This window comes from Dermacentor andersoni, chromosome 2 (assembly GCF_023375885.2).
Source record: "Dermacentor andersoni chromosome 2, qqDerAnde1_hic_scaffold, whole genome shotgun sequence".
Classification (NCBI taxonomy): Eukaryota; Metazoa; Arthropoda; class Arachnida; order Ixodida; family Ixodidae; genus Dermacentor; species Dermacentor andersoni.
The window spans coordinates 221,938,253-221,950,328 of NC_092815.1; the positions used below are offsets into that span (position 1 = coordinate 221,938,253).

Sequence of the window (12,076 nt, forward strand, 5' to 3'; positions counted from 1 at the left end):
TTGTGGTAAAGTATTTCTTAAATAGTCTAATTCAACTTCATATGCATTTCTCGACTTTAATAAAGAAGTGGCTCAGGGCCTCATTAATTACAATACCTTTTAAACATACCATTCAAAATGCATGTCAAGCATAGGGCAGTTTTGGATGTGAAAAAGGAGACTGAATATGTCACCAAAAGCAGGGGTGGCAGTCACATGGTGTCGCGAATAACTTAACATTCTGCCAATCAGTGGGTGTGGTGTTTGAAGGCCATGCAATGACCATGTTGCCAAAAGCTGTCATATTGGTCTTCCCTATAGACCGTTTTATTGAGGCTGCTGCCATTTTGTGATCACAGCTCTGTCTGTCGTCCAGTGCCATGCCGATATGTGGGATCACGTTGGAGGGTGCATGGCAAACGTGCTGTTGACTACGAGTGGCAAGTTTTTGCACTTTCCAGAGAGGTGTCAACAGGTTGCTTGGATTGGGAAACTTCATAGCATGTCATCACAAATCATTTAGCTTCGATATAGCTGCAATATCGAACGGTGATGGGCCAAGAGGCGCTCCCGCAGCTCGGCCCACAATGGAAATAGGAGGCAAGTCAAGTCTGAACATTATCGATACCTAACGTATACATGTAGTAACATGTTATTATTGTATGTCTAGCCTTGAACTCTATTAAGGTATCACTTGTGCGACAACAATCAGAGGTGTCTTCATGTGTCATGCGCTGTGCCGCACTAGCGTACATCCCAATCCAGGTAACTGCGAAGCTCCTAGGAAACACGTTTTGCTAGCTTCCATGCTCATAAAATTCTTCGCGGTACGATTTTCTAAACATTGTATATCTGGCACCCGGGTATGAAGCTTTACAAAATAAAGAAATGTAAAATAACTCGATCGAAAGGGCTGTTAACATCGATAAAATTAGCTTATGATAGTGGCAGTGAATATGCCACGACCAACCAGACATGCGCGACGCGTTGAAAGATTATGCATTCTTAGGTCTCGAATGGTGCCTGTGCGTGCAGGGCATCTCACCTACTTGAGAGAGCTAAAAAACAAACTACTCTTTGCAACAGCAACTTTATTTTCGGCAGTAAAACCGCGCGATGAGCGGCGTCGACAGTTTGCCAGCAAGATTCGGAAGCACGGGAGAGTCCGTGTGAACTAGGGTTAGCTGGTGCACGATAGGCATGGCTTTGGGGACAGAATGGAAAAGAACACGCCTTCATTTCTGAGTCGGCACATACTATTTTCATGATACATCCTCGGTCAAATTCCACCAAAACGTTGGTTTCTAGTGTGATAATCTTAAAACACATTTTAACAGAATAATTTTAATGTGTGTGCACGAAAAAATAATGAACTTCATCCATTTGCAATAGTTGACCCACTCGAATACGTGCCTTTCTTTCATATCACAGTTTGATCACGGGTACCGAGTTCCGAGTTTGTCGCCGAGGGCTCACTGCAAACAGAACCTTCCAAACAGACACGAGATGGTATCAGATCCTTTCTGTTTATGCTCACGGATGCTTCTCTGCTATCGCAGCGGCAGTTTCCATGAAGACGCCACGGCTGAAGATGCACTTCATGCTTGCTTTCAAAAGTTATTTTCGTAGCCAAATAGAGGAGTGTGGCAGCCTGGCAACATTGAGTCACTTGACATCGCAGAAATCCCCAGACAGAACACGTTAGAATCGCACTAATTCGCAATTAAACTGCTACCATTTCAAGCTGCTGCTGGGAGAAAACAATCCGCACATACCAGTGAAAAACGGCATAGTGCGCTGGTTTGAGGTTACGTTCCTCCTCATTGATAAAACGGTCTATAGGGAGCTTCTTTTGAAAATGCGAGGGTGCACGCTCTCCCCTCTTGTCCCGTATAGTGCTGAATGAACTCTTCTTTTCGCAGCATGGCCATAGTATGTGCATGCATGCCAGTGGTGTTTGGTATCACGAGACCGCCACGAGTTTCGTTGACATGATGAGTTTTCTTTTTCACATGCAAAGTTGCGCTGCCCTCGTTGCATTTTTTGAAATGGTCTTGTAAGAGGCAACAGAATTAATTATTTGTTGCACTCTCGGGGAATTGAAGCTCTATAGTGGAATTACTGTGCCAGCAGTGGAGTAACGCGAAGCGCATGCTACTGTGCAGGTATTGCTGACTGTGTGACATCACACTAGGCTATAAAATTATGCGCCTTGCGAGTAAAGATGTTCATTGATTGTAGCCACTTGGTCATGTCAAACGGCTTTCCAATAAATCAATAAAAACAAGAGAAAACCTTCCTGTCAGGAGTCCTTGAGGTATGTTGTCACATTATTTTTTACTAGTATTCATAATTTTTAAATCAATAATTCAATTGCATGTCTGGTCGGAAAGTAGATACGTATGAGACAGAATAAACAGAACGTCGACCAAAATAGTGTTGTCAAAGTTGATGTTTCGGCCTCTGCCTCATCTGCCTCGTATATGGGAGATACTAGGTTCAAATCCTGGTGCTGCCAGACACCCACCAGTTTTTCCTAATGGGTAGAGATGTACCACGATCTGGCGTTCGGTTGTTCATATGGGTTCTTATCTCAAAAGGGGGCCCTATAGAGATTTAAAGGTCTCTGAAGCCCCTTCTCGTGCCACAGCTTTGGTGAAATAGTCGAGTATCCGCTGCTGCTGTGGGAGGCAGACGATTTCTGTTGCTGACTACCTACAGGTAAAATAGGCACAAGCGCGCTCCTGTCACAGTGCTCAGCAACTACGGGAGTTTCAGATGCTTGGAAGGACACCCACCTATTGGGAAGTTGGCCACATAGGACCGCCAGAGTCCTTTTTCAGATTTGTTTGATGTTTTGTTTGTCTTAAACAGCAAGCATAGTGGTCTGTCCAAACCTCGCTCAAGCAACGCATCCCAGGAAAGCCAGACGTCTGGCTGGAGGATGCTTGTATCCCCTTATAAACTGGTGGGTGTCTGGTTATAGGGATCAAACCGCACACCTCCTACAGCCAAGCCAGGTGCCCTACTCACTGACTGTGGTATCCTTTTCTTCTGTGCTCACAAGGGTTTCAACAGAATTTTCTGGGTGAAGGTTCCTTTCTCAAGTGTATCATTCCTGAAGTCAAGCGCCAGGCCAGGGTAGGCTTGTGCCCATATGAACGAGTGGGCACCTGGCAGCATGGGCCACAATATGAAGTGAGCGAGTACAGTGGCATCCCTTCATTCCACTCAACTTGGGGCCCTACATGGGCAAGCGAATGAATTGCTATGGTGCCATCGCTCTGCTTTGAGCTTTGTGCCAAGCACTGATGCCCCGTAATGGCAGTCTGTTTCTGGATGAAAACCGATGCTGATGCTTTCTGAAGACTGAGGAGCTGAAAACAAGCTGGCAAGAAAAGAAGCAACTTCTTCTCTCATTGTGCCCCGTGCGAGCATCCTGACTGGTGTTGTGAGCAGCCCTCTTGGAACATCGGAGAGCTTACGAGCCACAGAATGCATCATGTTGGTGTTGATGTCTTGAGATGCTGTGGTTTCCTTTTTAACCCATATAATAAAACATGTTTACAGTAACTTTGATCACATGTACTCGGTCAGCTATACCTATCTATACTGAGAATTTCAACAGAAACATCTCAAATTCTAAATTTTGTGTTGGTTCTCCTTTAATTGAGTGATTACAAGGTAAAAGCAGAAGCCTTCCCAATGTTTTCCCTTTGATTGAGTGAGTAACTTGGGCTTTATCTGGTGTTGTGTGGTGAGATATGCAAGCACGCAAGTGAGTCATCTGTGTGACTGGAGTACATTTGAGCTTTGTATGTCTCTGTACATGTGGGGCAGTGTGTCGGAGGGCATGCATTGTTTTTTACCGGTGTCGGACGGGCACTTTGAATTACAAATGAGCCTAGTTGTGGTCGAAAGTTTGATTGACAATGATCGCTGCCACATGGTCCAACAACCTGAATCGAATTGGCGGAACTGTAGCCCACCAAGTGCAGCCAAAGCATTTGACTAATTTGCCTAATATTCAGTGAAATTTGTGGTGAAGATATCATCCTTTGATCATTGTTGAGGGGGTCCAGATCGAGCTAAGCAGTGATTGAAAGTGCCTGTGTACTCAGTTCAAACTGGATCCAGATCCATTGCCATTAAGAGCACATGTGTGATTTGTCTGAATGTGCATTGTACACTGAAATGAGTGGTTTTTGGTGATCTGCCTCTGTGCTCCAGGGAAGCTTATTGTCGTGCTCTTCATGCTGTTGGTATCCTCAGGGACACTGTGGCTGAGGCGTTGCCAATGGCCTGGCCCTCAAGAGAAGTTGCTGGGTCTGGCTCTCTGAGCTGACTCGGCGTGGCATGTCCCCTACCATGGCAGTGACAAGTGCACGGTAGCAGCTCAAGTGCCAGCACAGCACAGTGTGGTTGCAGCAGTACAAAGAGGGATGGCTACTCCACATCAGGGAGTAGGGAACTTGAGGAAGGAAGGAAGCACGTGATGACTGTCGCAGTGTGTGTGGAATGTAAACAGTGGGCATGTCATTTCTGCCAACGCTCTTGAAAACATTGGGAGTGCTGCCAACCAGTGTAGATCGTGTCCGTAAGGGAAGAGGCATTGCTACAGCTACATCCTGTATGGCTGTCTGTATGCCTATTCGTTGCACCTGCATGGAGGCGAGATGACTGCAGTTTCCCAATGTGGCTTCCTTGTGGGACCACTGTGGAGAGTGATCGTCCAGGGTTCGACAGCTTCTGTGCCACAATGTTGTGAAGTGAAACGCTTGTCCCCCACCTCGCCAACATATATATTATATGCATATTTTTTACTTAGCTTACCCCTTAGACGTCAGTGCATGATTGAAGGATATGCTATGCAACATTTAAATGCAGGCATGTGACATGCCATACTAGTCTGCTACTCAAATATAAAACACAGTCATTTATATAATTGTTTGTTACTGAAGCAATTTCACCAGATTATGCATCAAGAATGAGCCCTGCATGTAAGCCAGCATTTATTGAACTTCAAGTACCATAAAACCATTTTGTTTTATGGCCATTTATTTTTCATGATTGAAAAGGTAGTAAGATTGGAGGGCACCAAAAAATTTGAGCAACCAATTCTAAGAAAGTGAGTTCAACCCTTAATTCTTTGGGTGTTGAAAGATCTGTCCATTGTAAGATATTGAACACAAACTTGCAAAATTGAGCAACTTAGCTTTTTGCTGATATGCACAATCATGTTTGCTCATTAGTCATGAAACTGAATATTAACGCCAGAACACTAGAAATTAGGAATTTACCATCTATGTTGTAAACACACAACTTAAGTTTATGGTTCATTTTTCGGAAATTAACAGCGCAAAACAGACTAGGATGAAGGAAAAGAAGAACACTACACTGGCGCTGACTCACAATTATATGTAGGGTCGAGGGTGGCCCCAGCCTTACGCCATATTTTCCTATGTCGAGTTGACTATTGTGTTGCCAGTAATTTAAGAAGTTTGGCCCTTAATGTCTTTAGGTATGTTGATTTCTTGATCATCACAGAAAGAGAGAACCTAAATAGTAAAGTAGCTGTTGTTTTAAAGATTTTTCAGGAATGCGATAAAGATTCAAAATTTATTTTTGATTTGCCTGTCGAAGATGAGATTCAATTCCTGGATATTAAAATGAGGTTTCGGGAGGACCATTTGTGCTGGGTATATAAGCCTCGTTCATCAAAGGCGCTTTTAAATTTTTCCTCAGGACACTAAAACATATTAAAAACCGGTATTGTTTATGCCACACTGCACGTGGTGTTTCAGAAGACATGTGAGCATTCGTTGAAGGAGGGTTTGCTTGCCCAGATTCAGAGGTTACAGAATGCTGGTTTCCCGGAAAGTGAAATCTTGAGGGCCTGTCATAACCTTAAGTGGGTAAAGGATACTAATAAGGTAAAGGGAATATCAAGGGATTCCACACACAATGAAAAAAGAAAGGCCGGTGATGGTGCCATATTTGCTCAAGTTTTCACATTGCTTGAATGTGGCTATAGGTATGCGGTGCGTATGGTCATGTCTGCGCCCAGCAAACTTGGTACGATTTGTTCTCGTTTGCAAAAAAAAATTATTGGGCTATGGCAAGGAATGCAGTTTCTGTTCCGAGAAGCTAAAAAATAGTTATACGTAGATATTCCATTGTGTACAGGTTGCCCCTGTCATGCAGAAAGGTTTATGTGGGCCAGACCGGCCGCGGCTTGAACATTGGATTAAAGGAGCACTTGCCATCAGTAAAAGGTACAGGGGATTTGCACTTGCCTTTGCATTGTAAAGAGTGTGGGTGCCGACCGTTAGCGGAAAAAACTGTTTGTTTGTTCTGGCATAAAGATCGAACCACAAGGCAGATTATGGAAGATTTTCATATTGATAGGGAAGGGGAAAGGTGCATCGGTAGACAGTCTGTCATACTCGGTTAAACAGAATTGAGATATTCGGAAGAAAGTGTTTCACAGTAGGTTGTTAAGTTTGATAGGGAAGTTTTCTATTGGGTTTATGGTTTGTTTATGTTTTGACGCACTGGTTTTATCCCCATAATGACTCTCTGATGTTTCCACGCGTGTTTCGACAAGTCACCAGGATGGCTCCTAATGTGCATGCACAGTTGCTGAGTAAGTTGACAGGTTGGCCTGCGTACATGCAGGGGACTTTCCTCAAAGTAAACTTCAGTTGTGAGTCAGCGCCAGTGCCGTGCTCTTCTTTGCCTCTGTCCTTGTCTGTTTTGTGCCATTAATTTCCGAAACACGAATCACCACCCACTGGCCCAAGTTTCTCTTCTAGTTGAGTTTCTGGAGCCTTTTGTCAATTCTGTATGAAAAGAATATTTAGTTTCAGCCAATCAATTTTATTATTAATAGTCATTATTACAATTACAAAGGAAATGTAATATAGAAGAAGGTCCCAAAGTAAAAGCTGTCAGGGGGACCTCCTGTAATAACATGCATAAAAATGTGGAATATACAATTAGCAACGAATGTAAGAATAGTGGGGAAATACAAATCAACATATTAGAAGTAATTAATCAAATATCTGGTAGTTGAAGATCACACAGAAATGAGCAAGAACAATTTGATATTGAAATACACTTGAAAGTATGAACGTTACAGTAATTGAATAGGAATATAATGATTATACGACATTAACAGTGCGGAATCCGACAATGCAACAAAATTAATTTATAAACAGCTAATAATCTATAAACATAAACCAAGAAAAACAATAAAGCACGGCTGCACAGTAATAATTGTATACACAGATGCATGCACGCACACGCACATACATGCACACACACACATTATTTTTATATATATATATATATTTGTGGCGGTGAAAAAAGCACACTGGCTTCATTATTATAGTACAAAACAGTAAACACAGCGTACGTGAAAACACATTCTCTTTTTACTGTTTTCAGCTGGTAGGCCAGCCTTAAAATAGTCGGTCATTGATGAAGGCTGGCCCACCAGCCGAAACATTTGACAGTAAAAAAAAGAGCATGTTTTCACGTACGTCGTGCTTATTCTTTTGTGCTTTATATATATATATATATATATATAGCTATGGCTGAGGAAATCACACTGGCCCCGGTAGTCAAATGAAGAAGAGTACGATGTACGTTCAATAAGCACAGTATATTTGACTGACGTTTCGGCTGGTGGACCAGCCTTCATCAAAGTAACATGTGCATGCATTTGAGCTTCCTTATAAACCCGCGATACATCAGATAAAGTTGTGCGCAATAATAACAACCAGAAAAAACAAATATAGTGATACCACACACGTGGCGCATAGTGCAGAAATGAATCGTTCGTTTACTCAATATTACAATGTAAACCACTTGAAATCAACAATGAATAAAAAAACAATGCAATAAAAAGAAACATGCGAGATAATAAGGCACCGCGCAATAATACATTCAGGGTGCGGGTGAAGCGCACTGCTCATGAGCAGTAGCCGTCATAGCGAGCAGGATGAATAACCAGGGCTTTTATTGGCATGCATACGAGGGAATACAGTGTTGTGTACAGACTACGGACATTATGTGACACAGAATTGACGCAACAGCGAAAAAAAGACAATGATAATTGAGGGTTCTTCAAAGAAAGCTGCGTCTCATGGCATACATAAGGCATCACGGCTAATGTCAAGGATGCTTAGTAGGCACGCTGGTTAGTGTGCCTGTGCTTTCATTAATGCCAGATGACACGGTGTTAAACTTGTAGATTAGGTAAGACCCGCGGACTTCGCGATTGTGATGGGAACGAAAGCCTGATTCAAGTATAGTGGCCCTGAGTTTTTTTTAAAGAATGGCCTGGTAAGCAATTGTGTGTTGATAATGGTAGGTTAGGAAGTGTATTAGCTTGCGATCTGTGGTTATTGAAGCATATTTGAAACGAGGTTTCTGTTTGGCCAATATACTGTTTTCTGCAGTCTGTGCACTCAAGCATGTATACAACATTCGAGGTATCGCAATTGAAAGATCCACAAGGTTTTGGGGTGAAGTCTGAGGACGTACTAATCACTTTCTCTGTGGTTTGCATGTGCACACACACCTTGCAACGCGCTTTGTTGCATGGGGCACAGCCAGACATCTTGTGCTCATTTAATTTTGAGGATGTTAACATATTGTGGAGGTTTTACACCATCGGTACACGGCATGAGGCAGTTCAGGAAAAATATCGAGATGTTCACTTTGGGAAAGGATATTGTGGTGGCGTTTCAATATAGAAAAGACCTTTGGCGCTGATGCCAAGAATGTTAGTAAGAGATTGGTGCTGTTACGTTTTTTGGGTAACCGGTTTTCGCTAAGAATATCGGCTCTGCTTGGCATATGGCATCGTCAATTAACTTTGACAGATACTGCCATTTAACGAGATCACCATTGAGTTGTTCGCAATTAGAAAAGAAATCTGCGATCTGAACACAATCGCTTGAAGCAGTGAGCCTGACTGTAGGGGATACCTGTTTTGCAATGTCGCACATGGCTGCTCCGGAAATGCAGAAGCTGGTTTCTATCAGTAGGTTTGCGAAAAAGTTTTGTCAATAATTTACCTTGCGATAGCGTAACTGTGACGTCCAGAAAGTTGACCGAAGTTGACAAGTAATTGTGTGAAAATTTGATTGAAGGGTGAAAGTGATTGAACCCTTCTAGGAACCTTAACAGGCTAGCCTCTCCGTGAGCCCAAATTAAGAAGATATCGTCGATAAAGCGCTTATAAAAGAAAGGTTGCAGGTTAGTACTGGATAAAAAATCATTTTCCAGAACACCGATGAAGATATTAGCATAATTTGGGCCTATTTGAGTTCCCATTGACATACCACTAATCTCAACATAATGACAGTTATTAAATTCAAAGTTATTGAGCTCAAGAATAAGCTTTAACAACAATCCCAGGGTTTCTTTATCAATAGGTTTCTCGAAATAGGAATCTTCATAAGTCTTAAGGACTGCTGCAATTCCATCGGCATGCGGTATGTTAGTATAAAGAGAGGTGACGTTGAGTGTTACAAGGATTGCATTATGCGGAATGGCAAGATTTAATACATCTTGAAGAAAGTGATTGGTATCTTTTATAAATGATGGAAATGTTTCGGGAATCTTGTAGATAAGGGAGTCAACGTAGCGCGATAGGTTCTCAGTTGCAGTGTTTATACCGGAAATAATCGGGCGGCTCGGGTTTCCTTGTAGTGAATCCTTGGGAGCAAGTAAAATCTACTAGCCACAGGACTGAGCGGTACAAGTGACCGAGCGGTTTATATACATAAATATATATATATATATATATATATATATACACGCACATACATTCACATATGCACACATTTATATACATTTACACATATATATCTATATTAATCATATAAGGTATGTTGTTAATAAAACATGTTTTAGAAGCTGCTGGAAACAGTGTAGTGAAGGGCATGATTTAATATTTGATGGCAGTGAATTCCAAAATGACTGTGATTACAGAGGTAGCTGTGGGGCTTGTTCTGTAAACCTGTGAAGATTTGTTATATGGAAATGATTAGTCTCATTTAGCTCAAATCGCAGCAAATTCACTAGAAGCTAAATTGTTTTGAACACAAAGCAGCTTGAAGGAATGTGAAAATATTTCAAATTGCTGGCACTTGCTCAGCTGTCTTCTCTCTTGGTATAGTAAGTCTTGCCAGTTGTCAATAGCCTTGGTATCTAGGGATGTACTTCTCACTATTATGCTACAGTAGAAACCTGCTAATGCAGTCACACACGGTTATATCAAACTCAAAAAAAAAAATATAAAGCCTATCAGTTCAATACAGGGCATCATTCAATATAAGCCTGCTAAAGAACTCGTCATAAAAGCACACACTATTCATGAAACTAGCTTAGTTTCGCATGAAATACTAGTCCTGTATCTTCTTCTGCTTCAGCAACTTCACAGATGCACTTCTCCACATTGTATAAAGAGTTGGAGCCATAAAGTTTTTCACTATATTACCTAGAGGGAAATCTGGCGCTGCTGCGCTGTGTATGCATGGGAATGCCGATATATTGTGACTTCAGATTAGCATTGTTCTCGAAGAGCCAGGCAAGCACCATTCCATCTGTCACAACGATTAATTTTCAACTAAAGCAGCACAAAAAAAGCTCTTTTAGCTTTATTATTACACAAAAACATGCTTTGTTTAACTATGAGAACTTGTTATTGCATGTACAATTACATGAAACATAAAAGGTATCAGCTAAAGCTGGAGGACAGACGACAAGATTCATGCTCGCTTTGGAACAGTTTGTCGTCTGTTCTTGCTTTTCTTCGCTTGGATATGCATTCTAGGCGAGTAAACTTCACTGGAAGATATAATATGCGTGAATGGAATCATTTTATGAAGATTTTACTTTAAAAATGCATTATTTGTGTAGCCATATCCACGTTTTAGACGAAGCCTCTTACAACACCAGCCAACACAAGCCTCACAGACACATATACTGTCATTCTCATGACAGCACAGCGCTATAACAAGCGTGTGACGCCCCCTCGTGCATAATCTTTGTTGGCCCGCCAGTCTTAGTGGTCTGCCAGGCTCGGTGGGCAACATTGGTCACCGTATGAATAAACAGGCACCGTAGGGAATGTGGAGACAATCCTGGGAGATTTGTATCCGAAAACGGGGAATGAATTGAAAGAGGAGAATGCAAAACATTTGAACTGTATGGCCAAGGACATCAGGGAGATAGCTGTGAAACGGGAGATAATCATCCTAGAAGACATGAATGCATGTTTGGAATACTTTGACAGGGTGACAGATGCAACAGGGCAGATGTTAGTAGATTTTTGTGAGGCCCATGATTTTGTTATAGTCAATACTGAAATTAAATGCGACAGGAAGATAACATGGGAAAGAAATAACTCCCACTCAACAATCGACTACTGCCTAATGTCCCACAAACTGTATGAACGGTTGGGAGGTATGGAAATTGATGACAAAGATATAAAAAGCCTGCGGAGTGATCACAAACGAATCAAAATCAGTTGTGGAAGGACAGTACCACTGATAGAAACTAAAGAAAGGAAAGGTATGAGCAAACTGAATGACAGGCAGCTACAAGAAGTGGCGAAAAACATTGAAGACATGGTATTCAAGCAACCGCAAAGGGCCTGGACATACGACGAGCTAATAGGTATTTTTAAACAAGAGCTAGAGAAGGGACAGATTAAGAAACTAGGAAGTAAGCAGGGAGGACACAAACCAAAAAGCTGGTGAGACCGAGAAGTTAAGGAGGCCATAGAGCAACGCAAAGATGCGTGCAGAAAACACAGAGCAGCAAAGAAAAGGGGAGCCCCACCAGAAGAGATGGAGACAACATGGGAGAATTACCTTGCAAGGAAAAGAGAAGCATCGGCATTAATTCAAGAGAAGATTGCAAAAGTTGGGGTACAGTGGTTGTTAGAGATAAGAAAAAAAGACAGAAATGCCTCTAAGAAGTTTTGGGAACACATAAGGCAACAGAGTAAGAACAGAGGTGGTTCAGCACTCACTGACCACACCAGAAGGAACAAAGGTAGAGTGAGAGGGAGCTCAGG

General features: G+C 42.0%; 1 protein-coding gene across 2 annotated transcripts in view; it reads left to right on the forward strand.

Moving 5' to 3' along the window:
• The window catches only part of LOC126539989 (heparan-sulfate 6-O-sulfotransferase 3-B-like), a 137,567-nt gene extending 129,124 nt beyond the window's left edge, over positions 1 to 8,443 (forward strand). For both annotated transcript variants that reach the window (XM_072286621.1, XM_050186819.3), the window contains one exon: positions 4,252 to 8,443. The gene's annotated coding sequence lies outside the window, so the exon portion shown is untranslated. The remainder of the gene's footprint in view (positions 1 to 4,251) is intronic.
• Positions 8,444 to 12,076: the final 3,633 nt, after the last annotated feature.